Source organism: Panthera onca, chromosome A3 (assembly GCF_046562875.1).
Source record: "Panthera onca isolate mPanOnc1 chromosome A3, mPanOnc1 haplotype 2, whole genome shotgun sequence".
Taxonomy (NCBI): domain Eukaryota; kingdom Metazoa; phylum Chordata; class Mammalia; order Carnivora; family Felidae; genus Panthera; species Panthera onca.
Window position 1 is genome coordinate 53,279,128 of NC_138341.1, and position 23,402 is coordinate 53,302,529.

The 23,402-nt window shown below is 42.4% G+C and overlaps 1 protein-coding gene across 33 annotated transcripts in view; it reads left to right on the forward strand.

Annotated features, from left to right (window-relative positions):
• Positions 1 to 23,402, forward strand: part of ASPRV1 (aspartic peptidase retroviral like 1) — a 111,247-nt gene that overhangs the window by 22,071 nt on the left and 65,774 nt on the right. For 22 of the 33 annotated variants that reach the window (XR_009617555.1, XR_009617553.1, XR_009617548.3 and 19 more), the window contains 2 exons: positions 7,626 to 7,764; positions 11,337 to 11,532. The gene's annotated coding sequence lies outside the window, so the exon portion shown is untranslated. The other 11 variants (XR_009617549.1, XR_009617550.1, XR_009617556.1 and 8 more) reach the window with 9 other exon arrangements.

Here is a 23,402-nt window from a genome sequence, read left to right on the forward strand (position 1 = left end):
TCAAGCTCATGTTGGGCTCCACGCTGACAGTGCTCAGAGCTTGCTTCTTATTCTCTCTCTGCCCCTCACCTGCTCACAGTTGCTTCTTCTCAGAGTAAATAAGCTTTAAAAAAGAAAAAAGGATCACTTTTCCTCAAGTGCTCTGCCACTGCCTGGGTATCTCCTATTCATCCTTCAAGTTTCAGCTTAGGTGTAACTTCACCTGACTGTCTTTTTTTTTTTTTTAATGTTTGTTTATTTTGAAAGAGAGGGATAGAGAATCTCAAGCAGGCTCTACTGTGTGTCAGTGCAGAGCCTGATGCAGGGCTTGATCCCATGAACCATGAAATCATGACCTAAGTTGAAATCAAGATTTGTACACTTAACTGAGCCACCCTGGTGCCCCATGACTGTCCTTAGTCTTCCAGCTCTATGTGCATTACCTTTAATTATACATACTGTAATTATTCGTCTCCCTTACTAGATGGTAAGTTTTGTTGGGCAAAGGCCTAGGTCTTGCTTACTATGTATTCTTAGTGCTACTGCTTTGGGCTGGAAGCATCTCTTGAGATGAGGTGCTGGTTAGGAGTACCCAGAGTAGTACTTGAGGACTAAGAAGTGTGCCTTAGAATGTCAGAGTAAGGTCTAGTCATTTGGCCCTAGCTCATTGTCATTCTCCTTATTCCATCTTCGGTGATTCCAGTATTTTCTTGAATGAGCCATCTAACATGCTTGAGATGAATCATCTAATACACTTGTCTCTCTCTCAGATATATTCACAAAATCAGGGTAGGTCTGGCAGAGAACTTGCCCGTGGAAGGGAGCATGAGTGCTGAGGATAAAAGTTGGGGATCTGGGTAGGCAGATTATTTACTCTTGAGTGGCTGAGGGCAGAATAACTGAGAGTGGAATGCAATCCTCAGCAAGGAAAGAAACAAAAGGCCTTAGGGATAAGGTGAGGCAAAGATGAAACAGGAAGCTGAATCATTAAGTCAGAAACTTAGAGAATCAGGATGGTGGGTGGAGTGTAAGAAAGGACAGGGCAAGCAATTCAAGATTAAGGCCATAAATAATCTTGGGGATTACGTAAATCATCTTTTGGCATTCTCATCTCTTTAGTGTGGAACCAGCTTTTGGATTAAAAGAAGAATCAGGTAGTTGACATATAAAGGTTTGAGCTAGATTTCACATTAGTTTGTATTTTAGAAGTTAATTACCTGAATGTGAAATCCTCAGAAATCCAACCATGTACCTTTCTCCACACTTCAGTTTCTGCTCCGAAGAGCTGACTTCCCCTCCTTTTATTTTTTTATTTTTTTATTTTTTTAAGTTTATTTATTTTGAGAGAGAGCGAGAGAAGGCAAGTATGAGCGGGGGAGGGGCAGAGAGAGAGGGGGAGAGAGAGAATCCCAAGCAGGCTCCACACTGTCAGTATGGAGCCTGATGCAGGGCTGAAACTTACGAACTGTGAAAACATGACCTGAGCCGAAATCGAGTCAGATGCTTAACTGACTGAGCCACCCAGGAGCTCCTCCCTCCTTTTAAATACACTAAGTTTAACTAGCTAATTTTCAAAAAAAGTTTCCTGTACAGAAGCCTGTAGCAATCTTGGTGCTCCCTTTAGGTAGGCTGAGGATATTCCCTTTACATAGAATGATCACTCTTTCAGGCTGTATCTCCTACCAAACCATGCATAGGAACTGGCTTCAGCAGTCTCAGGAATTCAGGACTCTGCCTAGCCTGAATCTGTGAAATTTCTGTCTGAATTGTGGGGAAGGACATGGGAGTGTAGATTCTGTTGGTGAGGCATAGTAGTAGTGGAAGACTGGGTGGGTGTGCATAGATGAGAGATTTGAAGCTGTATAGGCAGTGGGCTTCAAAGTTTCTGACCTGGAATGGTCTTTGAATGTATGGCAGTGTTAGTGTGCTCTAATATATGCCAAATAGAGAATCTTGGTGATTGGTGCCAGTCATTAGCCCTTAGAGGCATTCTATATGCTTTTCTGTGTGGCCTGGAAGTCTTCTACAGACTGACCAGTAGCTGGCATCACGGTGGGTACCTGGGGAGAATCACGGGGATAGGAGCAGTACTTACTAAAGAGGGATATATTCTCTTTTGAAGGTTGGATGGAGTGATTATGTGCACATCCTGGGCAGTCTAAGGCCCAGTCACCTTGCCTGTGTGAGGCAAGGTATCTGTATTCCCCTCCTAGGGCTCTGCTGGGAAAACCAACCTAAGAGGGCCAGAGATCATGGCCACTCTTAGTGATTCCCATAGGAATGCTCCCCATCTTTGACTCCTCTGTTGTTTAAGCCCCATGCTCTGATGACCTGCCTTCTGTTTTCTGCTTTGGTACCTTCAAATTTCATAATCCATTCTGACTTTTCTTTCTAGATTACTCCATGCCTAGCTTGATTCTTGGTTCTACATAGTCCTCTAATTTTGACATTGCCAGTCAGCTTCAAGTGTGGGCCTTCCTCCATGAGCCCTGTTCGTAGAGGTATGATTTTGAAGCTTTAATGCATCAGAATTACCCATGCAGGCAAAGGAGGAGGTTGCTGTATACTTACTTAAAATGCAAATTCCAGGGTGCCTGGGTGGCTTGGTTGGGCATCCGACTTTGGCTCAGGTCATGATCTCATGGCTCATGGGTTCGAGCCCCATGTCAGGCTCTGTGCTGACAGCTCAGAGCCTGGAGTCTGCTTCAGATTGTGTGTCTCCCTCTCTCTCTCTGCCCCTCCCCTTCTTGCACTCTGTCTCTGTCTCTCAAAAATAAATAACCATTAAAAATAAATAAATAAAATGCAAATTTCTGGGGCACCTGGGTGGCTTATTCAGTTAAGCGTCTGACTCTTAATCTCAGCTCAGGTCTTGATCTCAGCTCTGGGTGTGAAGCCTACTTAAAAAAAATGCAAATTCCGGGGGGCACCTGGCTGGCTGAGTTGGAAGAGCATGTGATTCTTGATCTCGGGGTCATGAGTTTGAGCCCCACAATGGGTGTAGAGATTACTTATAAAAAATAAGGGTGCCTGGGTGGTTCAGTGGCATCTGACTTTTGATTTCAGCTCAGGTCATGATCTTGCAGTTCGTGGGTTCATGCTCCACATCAGGCTCTGTGCTAACAGTGTGGAGCCTGCTTGGGATTCTGTCTCTTTCTCTTTCTCTGTGTCTCTCCCCTGCTTGCTTTCTCTCTCTCTCTCTCAAAATAAATAAAAATAAACATTTTAAAAATATAAAAAATAAATAGGGGTACCTAGGTGGCTCAGTTGGTTAAGTGTCTGACTCTTGGTTTCAGCTCAGGTCACGCTCTCAGCCCTGAAAGGGGTTCTGCGCTGACAGTGTGGAACCTGCTTGCGATTCTCTCTGCCCCTTCGGTTCCCCTCTTCCCTCCCCCTTTATACAAAATGTACAGCCACTCAATACAAAGTAACTCCATGTTACTCTCTTAGTACCTCATTTGCTTTCATTAGACCCCTTACTGCTTTTTTAATAGTTTGTCTTTCTTGCCTACCAGATTATAAATTTCATTAAGGTAGGGACCTTCTTGCTAGAGGTTGTATTTTCAGTGCCTAGAGGCATTCAGGAAGTATTTGATGACTAAATTACTCCTTACCTTCTTGTCAGTACCCATGTGGGTTCTTTGTGGCTCTGCACAAACTCTCATCCTTTGTATGTGTTGTTGCCTCTGCCAGAAGCACCCTTACTCTCATCAGCTGGTCAGACTTTTTCTTGTCCTTTCCCACTTCTCTGAGCAAGTCTTTGACTTTCCCAGGCAGTGCTAGTTCAATAGAGTTAGCACTTTGGTCCTCTCAAATGGACTTTTTGCCCTGTGTGGTGATTTTATCTGTGTAAGAGATAGATGGTATTGCCCTTGGTTTACCAAAAGCTGTGAGAGGTGGATTAACTTGGAAGCGGTTAGAACTGAGATTCAAACCCCTATGTATCTGTAGAGCCATCACTCAATCCACCTTGCTTGCTCTAAAAGAAACCAAAGAGACCTAGAGACACTGAAGTGAAAGAGATGTTGTTTTTAATTAGGTAATGAAAGTGTGTGTTTGTGTGTGTGTGTGTGCGTGCATGCATGTGTGTGCGTGTGTGCATGCATGTGTGGGAGGGATGTTCCCTGTTGAAAGCCCAGGAAAGAGCAGAAGCTAGATGGTGCATGAAAGGCTGTGGCCCCATGGTGTGTAATGAGGCTTCTGTGTTGCAGGCCTGAGGAGAATCTCAGATTTCTGACCTCTTCCTAATTTCAAGCCTGGGTATTCAACTGTCAGCAGGGCCTCTTGGACCTATATGTATCATTGGCTTCCTAAATTTAGTAGCATATGGTAGGAATGTTTGATTACAGTGATTTGTCATTTTTGGTGATAGTATATGAAAGCATTTAACACAGGGCCTTTTGCACACTGTAGGTTTCCAACAGGTGACAGAGTATGTGAGAAATATTTTGAAACTGTTAAGTCTTTCCCCAGGTCCCTTAACTCTACTCCTGTGCCTCCTACCCTCAGGCTAAATAGGAGATAGCAACATGGATTCCACCTTTGGGAACTTGCTGATTCCTTGTTGGTGGCTTTATGCTTAGGCAAGAAGTGTAATTGATTTCCACATATCTGAGAGCATATATATCTGGACCCTGTCCACCAGATTACTCAAAATCTTACCCCAGACTGAAAATGTTACCTTGGGCAACTTTCTTGGTAGGTACCTAGGCTTGAGAATCTTAGTGGGGAAGACTGCGAATCTCTAGGATGGTCATGCGAGGTGGTGAATGTATGGGGGTCGAACATGAGTTTAACTTAGCCAGGATAGCTTATTGGGTGCAGACATGGAGGAAGGGATAAAATAGGGAGCAAAATGGGCTCAACTCTTTGTAATTTTCTGCTCGTAGGAAGGTGTACGCACTTGTGTGCCAGGGGCAGAGCTCTGGCCTGCTGTGAGAGTCAGGTTTACTCCTGGCTGCCCTGCAAGGCATTTGGGATTTAGTAGGAGATGAAATAGGAAATCTGAATCCCAGATAGCTTTGCTTCAGATCTTATAGATCTGTAGGAAGGAAGTGTGCCTCCCAGGATCTCTCAGTCCTCTGAATCACCTCCTACATGCTGAAGTAAGGAATTCCATCCAGATGTATGGGGGTGTCCCTTCATCCTTCTTAGGCTGCATCAACTTGCCTTGATCTTAAGCTTTTATCCTTTTCCCCCTGTCACTGACCTGGCTTCTGGAAAGGAGAGGGAAAAGGATGAGGAAGGAAGGGGAGAGTTAAATAACTTGTGGGGGGTAGGTGGATTTGTGGTCCTTAAATCTTTTCTGGAACGAAGTGTAGGTGTGAGGAGGAAGTGAGTGAGTGGGGAGAATAAATAAAGGCTACTGGTACCACTTGTCTGGCACTCAGCCTGGACCCCTGCTTAGTATTATCATGTTCTTTCTGTGTTGTTTCTCTTCTCCTTTTTAAAGCATAAGTGTGTATGCACATGTAATTTCATGTCAGTGGAATCATACCTTAATACTGTTTTTCTTACTTACACTGTTTTGTAATTTTCTTTAATTTTTTCTCCAGCTTTATTGAGATATAATTGACAAATGATTATCACAATATGGTTGTCGCCTGACATAGTTACCTATTTTTGTGTGTGTGTGGTAAGAGTCATTTTATAATTTTTTATAGACACTTTATCATGTAAATAAATACAGAATAAATGGCTAAATTATATTTCTATTTTTTAAATTAAGTTTATTTTTGTGAGAGAGAGAGAGAGAGAGAGAGAGAGAGAGAGGGAGGGAGGGCGGGCCTGCCAGGCAGGCCCATGTGTGGGAGGGGCATGGCAGGGGGAACAGAGGATCCAAAGTGGGCTCTGTGCTGACAGCGGAGAGCCTGATATGGGGCACGAATTCATGAATCTTGAGATGATGGCCTGAGCGAAGTTGGACGCTTAACCAACTGAGTCACCCAGGTGCCCCGCTAAATTATATTTTGTTGTATGGATGTACCATAATGCATTTTATTCTTCAGTATTGAATATGTTTATCTCATTTGTTATCAATGGGCCCTTCCCTGACCCCCTTACTTAAAATTGTAGCAAACCCCCTTTCTTTCCTTTCTCCCTTCTCTCCTTTGTTTTTGTCTATAGCATTCAGCACCATTTGGTACATACTTTTCTTATTTATTATTGCCCACCACCCTCCATTAGAATGTAAGCTCCATGAAGACAGATTTTTTTTTTTCTTTTTTTATTCACTGCTCTGTAGCTGTTGCTTGAAACAGTTCCTGGTACACAATTGGTACTTGATAAATATTTGTTGAATGAATGAATTTGTTGGACTTTTGGTGTACTTGTTGGGCTTTTTTTTTTTTTTTTTTTTTTTAAGTTTATTTTATTTTGAGAGAGAGCACACATGCATGTGCGAGCAAGGAAGGGGCAGAGAGGAGAGAGAAAATCCCAACAGGTTCCATGCTGTCATGCAGAGATCTATGGCGGGCTCAATCTCACAAGTGGTGAGGTGATCTGAGCCAATATCAAGAGTCAGACACTGAGCTGACTGAGCCACCCAAGCTCCCCTTTGTTGGGCTTTTTAAAAATTGTTTTAATGTTTATTTATTTTTGAGAGAGAGAGAGAGAGAGAGAGAGAGAGAGACAATGTGAACAGGGGAGGGGCAGAGAGGGGGCAACACAGAATCTGAAGCAGGCTTCAGTCTCTGAGCTATTAGCACAGAGCCCAGTGTGGGGCTCAAACTCACAAACTGCCAGATCAGGACCTGAGCCAAAGTCAGACATTTAACTGACTGAGCCACTTAGGCACCCCTGATGGGCTTTTTATTTGCAGTTTTTTAGTAATCTCTGCATCAAGCATGGGGCTTCAACTCAAGACCTCAAGATCATGCGTCGCTCTCGACTGAGCCAGCCAGGAGCCTTCTTTGCAGCATTTATGTCATTATGTGCATTCTGTGATAAACACCCTGTACATAATCTTTGTACACTTGTCTACTTACCTTCTTAGGATGAATTCTAAGAAATAGAATGGCTGATTTAAAGGATATACACATTTATTAAATTTTTAAAAAATGTTTATTTATTTTTGAGAGAGAGAGAGAGCATAGGGGCAAAGAGAGAGGGAGACACAGAATCCAAAGAAGGTTTCAGGCTCTGAGCTGTTACCACAGAGCTCGACACAGGGCTTGAACCCACCAACCATGAGATCATGACCTGAGCCGAAGTTGGGCACTTAACTAACAGAGCCACCTAAGTGCCCCAAGGATATACACATTTAAAATGTTGGTTCATGGAACCAAACTGCCCTTAAGAATGTTAACTTCTAGGGGCACCTGGGTGGCTTGGTTGGTTATGTGATTGACCCTTGATTTAGGCTCAGGTCATGATCTCACAGTTTGGTTGGTGAGGTCAAGCCCCACTTCGGGCTCTACACTGACAGTGCAGAGCCTGCTTGTGATTCTCTCTCCCTGTCACTCTCTCCCTCTCTTTCTCACACTTGTGCATGTGTGTTCACTCTCTCTCTCTCTCTCTGTCTGTCTCTCTCAAAATAAATATTTTTTTAAAAATGTTAACTTCTTCCAACAGAACATGAGATTGTCTATTTCTCCACATTATTAGTAATACTGGGTTGTATATTTTTCATCTTCCCCATTTGACAGGTGAAAAGTGGTCTTGTCACTGTAAATATGGTGGTTGAGAATGTGACTCTGATATGATGTGATGTGATATGGTATATGATTCTGGAGCCAGCCTGCTGGGGCCTGAATTCGGACATAACCACTTACTGTGTGACCTTGGGTAAGTCATTTAACTTCTCTATCTCTCAGTTTCATCTTTGATAAGGTAGGTATAATAATAGCTCCTATTTCGTGAAGAATAAATCAGTTAATCTAAAATGTTTCAAATAGTCATGGAGATATGTCACTCAAGTATTTAAAAAAAATTTTTTTTTAACATCTATTCATTTTTGAGAGATGGAGAGAGAGCATGAGTGGGTAAGGGGCAGAGAGCGAGGGAGACACATAATCTGAAGCAGGCTCCAGGCTCCAAGCTGTCAGCACAGAGCTCAAACCCATGAACTGCGAGATCATGACCTGAGCTGAAGTCAGATGCCTAACTGACTGAGCCACCCAGGCGCCCCTCACTAAGTATGTTTTAATGTTTCTTTGTATATTAAAGATTGAATATCTTTTCAAATGTATTTTTGACGTTTATATTTTTTGAGTCATTGATCCATGTCCTTTGCACATTTTTCCAGTATTATTTTCTTAATAATTCATAAGAGCTAAAGTGTTGACCATTATATATGGTGCAGAATTGTCCCCAGTTTGTCATTTGTCTTTTGACTGTGTTTATGCAGTTTTTTGTTGTTGTTGGGAAATTCTGCATTTTTAGGTGGTCAAAATAATCTTTTCTTATAGTTTTTCCTACTGCTAGGCCAATATTTAGAAAAGGCATGCTTCCCTACCTGAAAATTATAAAAGTAGTTATTCATTCTCTTTGAATACTTGGGGTGTGTGTGTGTGCGCGCGTGTGCATGTGTGTGCGTGTGTGTGTGTGTGTGTGTGTGTGTGTGTGTTTAAACTTAATCTTTAAGTATTTGATCCATCTGGAATTTATTTTGATATGAAGATAGCAGTAGATATCTGGCTCTATTTCTTTTCAGTTGTGTACTGTCCCAAACCTGTTTATTAAAAAAGAAAGAGCAGCAGCCTTTAATCTTTAATCTTCCTTCCCCTAATTTGAAAGTAAGATATCCTAGAGATAGCAAATCTCCATTTCAGAGAATGAATTTCATGTTTGGACTCAGTAGTCATTCAGTTGCTAAGCTGTGGGATGAATATGCTGTGTAAAGCAGTTTGGGATCAGAACTCACAGCTTGACTCTAAGTGATGAGACTGCTGCATTCACTAGTGTAGGCTTCTCTGCTGGCTCTTCTTTGGAGGCTCCTTCTAAATAGGTCCTACTTTGAGGACTGCTTTGAAGGGGCTATTGATAATTTGGAATGGTAAATTCTGTGTCTTTCAAAAAACAAATGAAGTAATTGTAGTGGATGTTTCCTCACTCCAGCCCAGAGTATTGGTAGTGTATTTATAGGGGGTATTGAATGGTAATGAACCCATTGTCTTCTACCTGTGCCCTCAGGTAGAGCAGCTCTTTTTGGAACTCTTGTTCCATGGGGCGCCTGGGTGGCTCAGTCAGTTAAGCGTCTGACTTCAGGTCAGGTCATGATCTCACACTCCGTGAGTTCGAGCCCCACATCGGGCTCTGTGCTGCCAGCTCAGAGCCCGGAGCCTGTTTCAGATTCTGTGTCTCCCTCTCTCTGCCCCTCCCCCGTTCATGCTCTGTCTCTCTCTGTCTCAAAAATAAATAAAGGTTAAAAAATTAAAAAAAAAAAAAAAAAAAAAAAAAGAACTCTTGTTCCATCTAGTTTCTTGCCTCTGACTCAAGATGGAGGGAGAGTGGGTCTTATATAACAGAGTGTTCACATATCCCATGGCAGCTGTCATCTGCTAAAGATGATGAAGAAGGGTAGCTAATTCTTACAGGGCATATGTTATGTGCCAGCAGCTGTTCCAAGCACTTTACATATATAAAGTTTTTATGAGATAGGTGTTCTGTACTGGGTAGAATAGTGTCTTCCCAACAATTCATGTCCACCCAGAACCTATAAATGTGATCTTATTTGGAAGTAGGATCCTTGTAGATGTAATCAAGTTAAGATGAAGTCATACTGGATTAGGATGGGCCCTAATCTAGTGACTGGTGTTCTTATATGAAGAGGGAGACACAGAGAGAGAAGATGTCCGTATGAAGATGGAAGCAGAGATTGGAGTTGTGCTGCCACAAACCAAGGGATGGCAAGGATTACTGGCAACCACCAGAAGCTGGAAGAGACAAGGAAAGATTCTCCTCTGGAGCCTTCAGAGGGAGCATGACCCTGCTGAAACCTTGATTTTGGACTTCTAGCCTCCAGAACAATGAGAGAATAAATATCTTTTGTTTGAAGTCACCCAGTTTGTAGTGTTTGTTACAGCAGCCCTGAGAAACCAAACATGCTCTTTTATCATCTTCTTTTTCGAATAAGGAAACAGGCCCAGAGAGGTTAGATACTTTGAGATCTCTGTAGGCCACTGCTCTGCTGGCTGGGCACTTACTCTGAAGCTCCTCATGTTGCTGTTGTCAGCTCTGCACCACGACCGTTACACCTTTTGGTAGTGCTGGGGCTGAGCTGAAGGAATGGCTCCTCCTCTAACACAGCAGGCCACAGCCCTTCCCCATTCTTGCCTTCTTCATACCCTAAAGCAGAAACTCCTCTCAGGAGGCTTCTGACTATAGCCTGATCATTTCCGCAGGTTGCTTCCCAGCCCCACTCCTCCAGGTGATACCAGGCTTTTATTATTTTTTAATAAAAAAAAAAATTTTAAATGTTTATTTTGAGAGAGCATGAGCAGGGGAGGGGGCAGAGAGAGAAGGAGACAGAGGATCTGAAGCAGACTCTGTGCTGTCAGCATGGAGCCCAACACAGGGCTCAAGCTCATGAACTATGAGATCATGACTTGAGCCGAAGTTGGACACTTAACCAACTGAGCCACGCAGGTGCCCCTGGGTTTCTATTTTTCATTTCCATGCAGTGTTAGAGAAATGTGGGTGACATTTGGGGGGAGTGTCATTCAGTTTCTAACAGTTTTTATGTTTCCCATTTCTGGCCTGCTATACTTCCTAGAACTCCTGTCAGTAGACGACTCAAGTCTTGGTGTGGTTTTTTGTTTTCGTTTTTGAGCTTCAGGATATCACACACAGCTCAGATGGCACATACCACAGTTCATGGCTGTGAGCAGAGAAGGAGCAGCATCATGGCCACATTGGCTCTGAGGGCCCTGGTCACCTGTTTTTGATAAACCGAACATACCACAGTGGCTCTGTCCTTTGCCAAAGTGAGTGGGGGATAAGGATGTTCTCTGACCCAGCCCAGCTACCTAAACAGCTCCTTATTTGCCCATGGTCTCTTTTGCTGGCATCCCAGAAGGGATCTCCTTCCTCAGCATCTCATTGCTGGCTGCAGAATTTTGCCTATTTTCCAATTTGGACCTTTTGCTTTGGGTCCTGCTCTTACTCTTAACAACTCTCACTAGGCTGAGCTCCAGGAACTCAGGAACCATATTTGTTTTGTTTGCTGCTATATCCTAGGAATGAGGAAAAACCTGGTACTTACTAGCCCCTCAAGAAATGTATATTGAATGAAGAAATGAAACAATATTAAACACAAAATAAGTATAAGGAAAATCCAGCAAAATTCTGATTTTTACCATGATGACTAATTAGATCAATATAATTTGAAATATCTGTTTTTGTCTCTGCTTTTCCAGTTCTCTAAGCACATGCTATTGGATAATCCTGCCTGGATCAGTCCTTTCCTCACCTTGGACTTCACCTTCTTTTCCTCTTTATTCTATCTGCTAAAGTTGCCAGCCAGCCTCTTTCACCCCAGAGGGGGATCCGGCTCCTGAAATCCCAGCCTATGCTAGTGCCTCATGCTTCCTGGGGGCTTGCCAAGAAAGTCAAGTAAGTAGAACATGCACGTTGCTAAAGAGTACCTCAGAGAACTCCCATACTGAATTGTGATTTATAGGCAGCATAGTACATTGTGCCAAGTGATTACACTTAGGCCTTTTTTAGTTGTAATAATCTGCTTCTGTGATGCTGTATGTGGAAAGCCCAGAAGTGTCTCTGTGGTCCTCGTTTCTGGATCACTAAGAAGTCAAGACACAGTCCCACTCTGCCACCTGTATTAATCTGACTGTTGAAACCATTCAGAGAAGCAAGGTATGTTTCTGGAAGTAGAGCCCAGGCCTCCTATAGGCTATTCTAAGGCTGTAACCGTGATCAAATCTATTGCTGCTTCATTTAAAAGAACTTAGAATAGTGTTGGAAACATCATAGGATTAAAGCACCACTGTAGCTTCTTGGCTAAGGAAGTGGTGTATGGTGGCCAGAGAAGATGTGGTAGCAAAGGCTCCCAAGTTCTTTTCTGGACCTGTTGATTTGAGGTGAGACATTTGACAATCGGAGATGATGTCCTTTAGCTCTCATGGTTTCTCATCTTCAGCACAGAGTGATGTGGGTGGGCCATGCTTGTAGAGAGAGAGGCTGGCATTGTGATCTAGAAAAGCTCATCATTAGGTGTCTTGCCTTTCATTTGAATTTCTAGTTCTATTTTTATTTTATTATTATTTTTTTTAGTTTTTAAAGATTTTTGTTATTTTAAGTAATCTCTGTACCCAATGTGGGGCTTGAACTCACAACCCCGAGATCAAGAGTCGCACTCTCCACCAACTGAGCCTGTCAAGCACCTCTGTAACTCTTTTTTTTTAAATGTAGAAATCCTACACGTACAGAATTAATATAGGAACCCAGCAACATCCACATTTTACTTGAATTCATTTCATCAGAATTGCTTTCCTTTTAATAGTGTGATTAGATCAGTTCTAAGGGATGGAAACTGATAAGGCTTAGGAAAAGAAGGCTAAGTTTGTGTGGGGCACACACCTTGGCCTTGGACAGCTAGAGAATAACATTAGGGCACCAGGTACATGATGAACTAGATGGGAGAGAACAAACTCTTTATCCCTGGAGAGCCAGGCATATGTTAGACGCTTTTCATATGTTTTCTTTTTTTTTTCTTCTTTTTCTTTTTCATATGGTTTCTTACCTAATTATCATAATGGAAACCAATGAAGTATCATCTTCATTTTTTCACATGGGCAAGCTGATAGTCAAAGAAGTTATGTAACTTGCCCAATGTCAGACAGCTAATAAAAGGCTGAGCTAGGATTTACTTCTCCTCAGGTCTGTCCAGTTCCAAAGCCCATGCTGTTTTCACAGAGCTTGTCTGTCTCTGACAAGATTTAAGGAAAGAGGGTAGGGAAGGCAGAGAAGATGGGAGAGATGCCATCTTTCTCTGCCTCACAGTTTTACTTGTTGAGACGTGTTTAGCCAGAGCATCTTGTTTATAGAATGCTAGGTTCTATATATAGAGATGCTGCAACAACATATGTGGGAAAGATACCAATTGGCTCTAGGGGAGGATTTTAAAAAAGTCTTTGTTCTTTACCTCTAGGTCTTCATTGCAGTGTAATCCACAAGTGTCAAAACACCACTGGTAACTCTGGTTTACTGCTTAAGAGGCACTTATCCTATTCTCCAGATAACATTTATTGATGTGACCCAAGGAGTAAGCTATGATGGGGGCAGAGGTGAGGGTGTGGTGTGCCCTTACTGTATGTACTGGAGCTGGTGGCACCTGTTATGTGACTATTACGGTGAATTATTACTGAGTAAACAAGAGGTGTCTCTCTTTTGCCTTTCTAAGGGAGACCAGATGGCAGTGGTTGCTGGCTTAGGTCCAGGGGAGCCTGGCCTCTGGGCTGGCAGAGGAGACAGCTTGAGTGTGTCAGGTGATGGAATAAGAAGAAACAAGGCTGGATTGTCAAGTGGTATAATTTCAGGGGCACCAAGAATGTGTCCTGCCCCTCTGAGACTTACTTCAGCTCTTTGCTAGTGCTTGGAATTCAGCAAGTGAAATTTATTTCCCTTAATTTAAGTCTTCGAGACCCTATTAAAAACGAAGATATGAAGAATTTAGGCATGATGTTGTCTGGAGAATAGCTGACAGGCAGAATGTAACAAGGAGTGTGATGGTCTGTGGTTTGCTGTGATGTCCTCAGACAAGACTGGCATAGATCTTAGGAAGTAGGAGGCAGCTTCCCAGAAGTGATGTAAAATGGTGGCGCAAAAGAGGCTGCTGATGACAACATGGGCAGGGCACTTCCTCAGAGGCTGCTGGTCGCAGACAACTTCTGGTCTTGATTTCCCAATATGTTGTGCTGAGATAGGGCTTTACCAGAAAGCAAAATAAGCCACATAAAAAGGAATGACAAAGCATTTGGGGTGTCCGTGCAAAGGTGCAGTTCCCCCTTGTCCACTAACTTTGGTGGAGCCAGAATAACTAATCCAGAGGCTGCCAGCATAGAGCCTTTGATTCAGATCTACAGCTTTTTTGGCTTGAATTCCTCCAAAGAGAGCTTTTCTAGTTGACTGTTCATCATCTTTCTTCTAGCACTGCTCTCAAACTGCCTTAGTAATCTAATTCTCACATCTTTTCTCCCCCAGGGAGTCTTCGACAGAAGCAACTTAAATCTTCATGCCTTTCCCAGCTCCTCACAGTTGGGTTCAGAGGATGCCCTTCACCCACTTGCTTCAACTTCTACTCTATCCATGTTCCTACCCTAAGTGTAGAGCATTTTGTTTTGGATCAGACTTTTGGCTTCATTCAGGCCTCTGGGGTCCTTCCAACACATTTCCCAGAAGGCTATTCTAGGAATGGTCTCCACCCCTCACCTCCTGAAATTTGACAGGGTCTGGACCTCTCTTCTTTGTGAAATTAGTGCAACTCTGTAGAAGTGTCTGGATATATCACACCCCTTCCTGTCTCCCCAACCACCACACCCATGCAGAAGATCTAGTGATGTAGCTAGGATCTGCTGATCACCAGGACTTTGTAGCCAGTGCCCCCAGCAGGGAGGGACTCCTGGATAGGTTTACTATACTGTGAACGACACCTATGTCCACTACTCTCTGCCTCTCTTCCATCTCACCTTTATTTTGTCTTTTCCCTAAGAAGACAAAGATCTGTCCAGTTGTCCTGCCTTGACCCCCTAGTCTTATCTTGGACTAGAACTCTGCTGTCAACCCCTCAACAGGGGCTGGGGCTTTTGCTTTCCAGCCTCTCTAAGGTCAGGTCACTTCTCTGATACTAGAGACTTTTCTTTTTTTTAATTTTTTTTAAAAAATGTTTATTTATTTTTGAGACAGAGAGAGAGCATGAACGGGGGAGTGTCAGAGAGAGAGGGAGACACAGAATCTGAAGCAGGCTCCAGGCTCTGAGCAGTCAGCACAGAGCCCGACGCGGGGCTCGAACTCACGGACCGCGAGGTCGTGACCTGAGCCGAAGTCGGACGCTTAACCGACTGAGCCACCCAGGCGCCCCGAGACTTTTCTTGTATCTAGGCTTTGGTAGGTAGAGTCTTGCCCATGCACAGATCTCCCATTTGTTGACCACCCTGAACTTTGCCTACTGCTCTTTGGGCTAATTGGATGTCATGCTGGTCTGCTCAGCTGCACTTCTGGAACAAGCTTCTTAGCTTAGTCAGGCCCAGTCCTGAATTTCATGCAAGTTCTCCTACTGCCTCTGCCTCAAAAACAGCTTTTAATATGTATTTATAAAGCTTCAGGGGCGCCTGGGTGGCTCAGTCGGTTAAGCGGCCGACTTCGGCTCAGGTCATGATCTCACGGTCCGTGAGTTCGAGCCCCGCATCGGGCTCTGTGCTGACCGCTCAGAGCCTGGAGCCTGTGTCGGATTCTGTATCTCCCTCTCTCTCTCTGCCCCTCCCCTGTTCATGCTCTGTCTCTCTCTGTCTCAAAAATAAATAAACGTTAAAAAAAAAAAAAAAGGCTTCAAAAGGGAAATAGAGAATATAACATTTTCCGAACTTATTTAACCAGAGAACCATTTTTTTGAAGGAATATTAAAATCTCACAGGATATGGTGTTTGGTGGAACACAGTTTTGGAAAGTATGAGGCTTTATACTAGAGGAATGGACATCAAATGGGAGGAATTCCAGGTGAAGGTAATGTGAACAGTCAGTGAAAAAACATTATTTGGAAGTAGTAAATCTCTCCTGGTGCTTTTCATTCAACAAATGCCCACTGAGCACCTACTATTTACCAGTCTTTCTGATGGAATCACATCATGTATTTGACTACTTAACTGTGTGTCTGCATAAAGACAGCTCTGATCTGGAGTGGAGATCTAAGGTGGGGAAGAGTAAGGATTCTACATTCTTTCTCCTTGTTCGGAGAACAAGTTCGGATGTTCGGATCTTCTTCCTTTTTCCTTCAGATACAGGAAGTAGTGAATGGGGTGATACCATCATCAGCTTCTAAATCCAAGGAAGGAGGCTTCTCTAAGGCTTTTTTCCGCAGGTTTGAAGTCTTCAAGGATTTTTCTAGCACTCCTGAACACCCCTTCGCTCCCACTCTGGCAATATTCATCTTAGCGTCAGTCTCAAGTCTCACTGCTAGTTTAGGACTTCGACTTCACATATAAGATCAGTGCCAAGTGGGATAGAATGATTATGACATTGTAAATTTTCTGCTTTTCCTGTGAAATCCCTCTATAGCTCATAGGCATGCCAGACTGTTTTTTTTCCCCCAATCCTTATCTCCCCACTGGAGATAAACCCATGCACTGTGGGCAGGGCAGTCTTTCAGGTGGAGAGCATTTAAATCTGGCAGGTAGGTGACCAAGTGCCAGGAGCTCCAGCCTGCAGAGCTGGTAACCAAAGAGGAAGCTAGCCACTTCCTCTGTATGCTATTGTCAATCAGGACAACCAGGAAAAGACCGCTTGAAACAGAAATCTCCAACTAAGACTCCTGATTAAAAAAATTTCTTTGAGACCCTGATGTATGTGTCTTTACTGTCATGAGTGAGATCTCTGACCAAACTTAACTCGGTTGGATGAGCTAATCATGAAACAAACTGTACACAAAGGCTTAGCTTTGATCCTGCCCTTAGGTATGATGTTCTTTGAACATCCAACATAGCATCTTCCACCCACAAGCCCCACTCTGGAGGCCTTGGTCCATGGCTCTTGTCCATTCTGCCACTTCCTCTGAAATACTCTGGTTTTAACTGTGAAGATCAGGGAGTGGGCTCACAGCAAGGTTGAAAGAAGGCTTGAAATGGGCCTTTAGAGGTGTTCTGTAGAGCCAGTTATTTGGTCCATCCGTAGGTATTTATAAGTATTGGCACATGACTATTTACAGACATGATAACCATAACTTCCTATAACTGCAAAGGCTTATTTTCTCCTACAGGCTTCCTACATGAAGACATTTCCTAAGAATCTATCCTTAGCCCCCTCCCCTCTCCCTTTATATACTATCCCTGGGTGATGTCACCTGTGCTTATGGTTTTAGCTACCACTGATATGTTAAAAACTCTTAAATCTCTCTTCTGAGTTCCTGACTCGTGATGACCAAACACAGTTGCCATCATAACCTGGTTCTTAGGTATTTTATTATCGTTTTGTTTTTTTGTTTTTGTTTTTTGAGAGAGCACGTGCAGGGGAAGGGGAGAAGGAGGGAGAGAATCTTAAGCAGGCTCCACACCCAGCATGAGCCTGACAAGGGCTCAATCTCACGACCTTTAGATCATGACCTGAGCTGAAATCAAGAGTTGGATGCATAACCAACTGAGCCACTCAGACTTCCCTTAGGTACTTTAAACTTAGCATGTCCCAAGCCAAATTATATTTTCATTATGCCATCCTCTTTCCCCATTCCCCTATTTCTTCCTATACCTATTCCTCCTTTGTTCTTGACTTAGAGCATCACCATCCATGGTCATTAGTAAGCTTACTTCTATATCACTATCTTCCACTATTTGTCCACCAGGAATTAAGGAAGCTCTGAGTATAATGGAAGATGTTTAGAATGTCCATCCTTCCCTCTGTCTTTCCCTCTCATTCTCTCCCTCCCTTTCTCTCCTTCTCTTCCTCTTTCTTTTTCTTTCTTTCTTTCTTTCTTTCTTTCTTTCTTTCTTTCTTTCTTTCTTTCTTTCTTTCTTGTTGGAGTTCTTGTCTACAAGGCATCTATAGCTGAATTCAACAGAGAAGTTAACAAATAGAAAAAAAAACCCACAAAGGTTACACTGAGGTTCAGATTCTAAGTAAATGGACATTTTGGAAAGGAATCATCTGAGAGCTAAAACCTTAGGAGAAACTTTCATGGAAGAGGGGAGAGTTGACCAAGGACACCCTAAGTGGTGTAGGGACCAAAATACCCCTATGGGAACATGTGGAGTGAGGAAGGGATGGGGTATAATCCTTAGTTTACTACTTGTGCAAGCAGAGTAATTGGCTCCTCCCCCACTGATTTCTTCTGCAAATCAGCACTGAACCTCACTCACTTGGTTCTTTTTAAAAGCTTCTAAGGATTGAGTATCCTTATGTAACCCATTAGTTAGCAGGAGCTATCTTTTCCTTTAAAAATTTGGCTGAAAGTGCCATTCTACATCTGGAGTCTAGATGTAGGGTCTGATTCCTTTACCCAGATTCTTCAAATTCCTGGGAGCTCATGTATTGATGGTCATTTTAATTTTGAGCTCTTTCTTCCACCAAATTAGTTCAGATTATAGATGGTCTTACCGTCTCAAGCATGCTGTACCTGTTTCCATCCATATTGACCCAGATGTAGAACTCAAATATCTCCCAGCTAAAGCCTTTATGTGTGTAGCAGACTTTATATTGCAGCAAAGCAAGCAACTTGAATTCTAATATTGGCTGTCCCTGTCCCTTAAAGTCCTTTTTTGTCTACCTCTCCATTAGGGATTCACTACTATTCATATCACCCATGTATATGGTTTTGATCGCTTAAAATCTTCTCTTTTTCTGTTGCCACTAAACATTCCAGATATTTCTTACTCTATTATGCAAAATAAATGAATTCTACTGTTTCTCCCAAACTCACATCTGTATGTCCAAAGCCCACTGAATGGCTCAGCTGAGTAAAAAGTTCATCTACTTCTTTAGCCACACAAAGTATCTGATGTGTTATTTTACATTATATCTCTCCTTTGAAAGCATTTCTTGTTTTAAATAGCATTTACTACTACTACTTTTTCTCCTCCTCCTCCTCCTCTTCCTCCTCCTCCTCCTCCTCTTCCTCCTCCTCCTCCTCCTTCCTTCCTTCCTTCCTTCCTTCTTCTTCTTCTAGCTCTGTGCCCAATTTGGGGCTTGAACTCAGGACCCTGGGATTAGGAGTCACATGCTCTACTGACTGAGCCACCTAGGCACCCCAGCATTTACTTCTTATCTCAGAAATGGTTTTGTTTTGAAGGAACTGTGTAGGGCAGGTGAGAGGATGTTCCAGGCAAGGGCAACAATGTGTGTATAGGCAGCAGCCTACGTAAAACCTGTTGTGGGCGATGAAAAAAGTATTCCAACTGGAGACAAGAATTTTTCTTGGTGAGCAGAGCTCAAAGTAGATTAGGAAGTCCAGATCTAGGTTTTAGTGGGAAAGGATAGTGTTTAGGATAAATGTCTAACCATTTGGGCGGGGAAAAAAAACCCCTGTCACTTTCTAGCAAAATAAATTCTAGATAGATTAAAGGTGTTTTTTTTTTTTAAATGTTTATTTTTGAGAGAGAGAAAGAGTGTGAGTGGGGGGAGGGGCAGAGAGAGGGGGAAACAGAATCTGAAGCAGACTCCAGGCTCTGAGCTGTCAGCACAGACCCTGACATGGGACTCGAACTGTGAATCCCCGAGATCATGACCTGAGCTGAAAACGGACGCTTAACCGACTGAGCCACCCAGGCACCCCAGTTAAAGGTTCTTAACAAAAACTAAAGTAACAAGTATAGCAGAAAAGAGTTATTTTATTTTATTTTTAATTTATTTTTAATGTTTCTATTTATTTTTGAGACAGAGACAGGGCGTGAGCTGGGGAGGGGCAGAGAGAGAGGGAGACACAGAATCTGAAGCAGGCTCCAGGCTCCAAGCTGTCAGCACAGAGCCCGACGCAGGGCTCGAACTCAACAGACTGTGAGATCATGCCCTGAGCTGAAGTCAGACACTCAACCAACTGAGCCACCCAGGCACCCCTTGAAAAGAGTTATTTTAGTGTGGCACCCAAGGCAGAAATGATAAAGGAAAAAGTGTGGGGTATTAGCTTAAAAAAAAAATTAAAACAAACACCATAAGCAAAATAAAAAGTAGTTGACAAACTGGTTAAAAAGAGTTTTCAACATATCTGTGTGCACAAAGCTCTTATAAATCAATAGGAAAAAAGTAAAAACAAAAAGGAAATGGACCAAAGTCATAGGTGAATAAATGACTTGTAAAACCTTATAGAAAAAGGCTGTTTCACTTACAATATAGAAAATACAAATAGAAATGAGACCTCACTTTCCAGCTGTTAGGTTGACACATATTAAAAAGAAAAAAAAATACTTATTACTGACTACAGTTTGGAACTCATGTAGTCTCTCTGAAGTTCAGTTTGGCAGTATGTATCGAATTTGAAGTACACACTCTTAAACTAGCAATTTGACTTCTAGGTATTTATCCCCATGGCAAGTGTACAGAGATATGTTTATGAGGATATTTGTCACTACAGAATTTATAAAGCAGTCAAAATGGCCATCAGAAGATTGGCCAAATAAACTGTGGTAAGTCCATACAATGATAAATTAAGTAAATACATACATATGCATATATATAATATATATATTTTTATGTTATATATAATATGTATTTATAATATATATAAACTATATATTATATAATATATATTTACAATAAATATGTTATATATTAATATATAATGTATATATATAATATATATAAGTTGTGTATATATATATATATATTTTATTATTTTTTTTTTTTTCTGAGAGAGAACATGAGCAGGAGAGACGGGCAGAAGGAGAGAAACAGAATACAGAATCCCAAGCAGGCTCCACGCTCAGTACAACCCAGGGATCATCGCCTGAACCAAAATCACGAGTTGGATGCTCAACCAACTGAGCTACTGAGGCTCCCCAATATATAATTATTGACATAGAAAGGTGCCTACAGTGTATACAGGAAAAAATATGTAGCAAACAAACCTGTTTTGATTGAAATAAATACAGCTGTAGCTATGTGTATATATTTAAAAAATCATACAACACATTGTTAACAGAAATTTTCTGATTCAGAAAAAAAAAGGCACTTAAAAAATAGGGGTGCCTGGCTTTTTCAGTTGGTAGAGCGTGTGACTCTTGATCTCAGGGTTGTAAATTCAAACCCCACATTGAGTGTAGAGATTACTTAAAAAATAAAATCTTAGGGGTGCCTGGGTGGCTCAGTTGGTTGAGTGTCCAACTTCAGCTCAGGTCATGATCTCACACTCTGTGAGTTCGAGCCCCACGTCGGGCTCTGTGCTGACAGCTCAGAGCCTGGAGCCCGGTTCAGATTCTGTGTCTCCCCCTCTCTCTGCCCCTCCCCTGCTTGCACTCTTTCTCTCAAAAATAAACATTTTTAAGAAATTTAAAATAATAAAATAAAATCTTAGAAAAAGGAAACAGATTCTGACTTGAGGTGGTGGGTTGGTTGAAACCAGACAGTTAGTTATATTATATCAAAGTGTGTGTCTACCCTTTGAAGTTGGAAAATTACTCGACATGACAAAAAGGGGGTAGCTGGAAGGGAGAACCACTCTTCTAGAAGGGGGAGACAAATTTGTTTCTTGGAATTGAATTTCAAGGGCCAATAGGAAGTATTCTGTAGGCCAAGAATTCCCATTTAGAGAAAAAGGTACTTCTAAAGCAGAGGTAATAAGTATGAGTGGGACTCTAGATTTGACCTTTTGAGATGTTTGGGTGAGGGTGGTATTGTGTTGGTTCTCCCTTTCTTGTTGGTAGTCTTAACAGACTCTGGAGAGGAGTGTGTGGTACTGGTGTCAACTGGAACCTGAGAGTAGAGCTTGGGAGGAGGTAGGAGTGAGCAGTAATCACCATAGTAAAACAGCAGCCACAACATTGTTTAGAGATCACTCTGCAATTTACAAAGGCCATTGTATAGTGACTTGGCTAACACAGTCTTGTATGCTATGCATTATTTTTTTTCTTCCTTTATGTGGACACTGAATCTCAGAGAGTAGAATTAGGACTCAAACCTCAGGTATTGAGGCCTCAGATTCCGTTTCTCATTCTCCACTTTCCATTTTAGAGATGAATTTTCCAAGGAGAAAAAGACTGGAGCAAAAGTGGCAGCCTAGAGCTAGGGATAGCCACAGTGAAGAGTTGGGAGGAAGAAGACAGCCAGGGAAGATACCATGCTACTCATGGTCATTGTCCTATCCTCTTGGCCCTTGTAGGTCCTGACATTCCTCTAAACCAGAGAATGTCGGGTGTTCTATTGAACTTAAGGGGAAAAAAGAAGTCCTGATCTTTTCAAATAGCTGGAGGTGTTTTGGATGTAAGGTTGGCCAATTTGGTTACAGCCAAGTTGGTGTGGTGACTTAGTAGTTTATTGAATTCTGGCTTCATTCTTTTGAAAGAAATATAGTAGAAGCATATTGACTTAGACCTATGAGGGAAGGTCTTGTCTGCTTTAATTATGTGGAAAAAAAATTTTTTTGTGAAGTCATTAAGTTTGTTTACTTTTGGAGTCACATGTTAATTCACTTATGTATATATGTACTAACTAGTAGAGATCCTAAGACGACGTGCTTTAATGAGTAGAAAATCAGAATTCTCTTAAGTTACTTCAGTTTTCCAACTGATAATCATATTTATGCAATTAAATATTTTTGCTAACCCCTTCCTGATAGCACAAACACAAAAAGAAGTTATCTCCTGTCAGAAATTCTGAACCAACAGGGTCTACTTTAGAGAGGTTCTTGGGTAATTGCTAGACTGGTATCTGCTAAGAATCCTGTAAGGTGTCTTTGCAGCCCTGTGCTTGGAGCATAGTGGGCAGTCAGACAGCTCTGGCTGAATGAGTGAGTGAGCAAGTCAAGGACTGAAGGAATCTTTATCCCTGAGGCATGTTGAACTGTGTAAAACAATCTTCCGACAGCTTGATACTATAGGTTGGCTTGGGTGGTTTTGGGACTAATCTTATCACATGGATTTTGTATTGGGGAGGGAGGAAACAGAGGTACCATGGGAAGTTTCTGCTCTTGAGCTGTTGACTCCACAGGGGAGGGATGTTTCTAAAATCAGTAGGCTGATCTCTTTCTAAAAAACATGAGGCTGCTGAGAAAGTCTCTGGAGCAAGTGATGAGGCCCATAGAGGTAGGAGATTTCCTATTGGCAACCTGGATCTTACCCAAAGAGGGCAGCTACTTTATAAGTCCTCTGTAGGAGGCTCTCTACTACCCTTCTTTACTGCTTACATTCTAAATCTGGAGTCTCTCTGGCTCATCGCTGACTTTTGCTTACCCAGCCTGGCCCTGCCCTCTGGCTGTATGCCATTGGCGATTTTTAGCCTGCTGGAAATTACACCCTCTGCAAGGGTAAAGCAAACTGGGAGGTTCTGGCTCTGGCTCCATAGGGACTGGAGCCTGTCACCTGGCCCTGGCCTGTGCTTCCTGGCTACCTTTTTTACCCTTAGCACAGTCTTTTAAGCCCATAATTCTGCCTTGGTAAGGATTAAGGACTGGCTTCTACAGAGGGACTGTGTGGGCAGGAATGTCAATGCTTTGGAAGAAGCTCCTAATACCCATCTCAGTGTCCTGCTTTAGGAGAATTATTGGTCTCATGTAGATAATCTAACAGTTATGTTGGGGGTGGTTGTGGATGTGAAGATTCTTCCGTATCACAAAA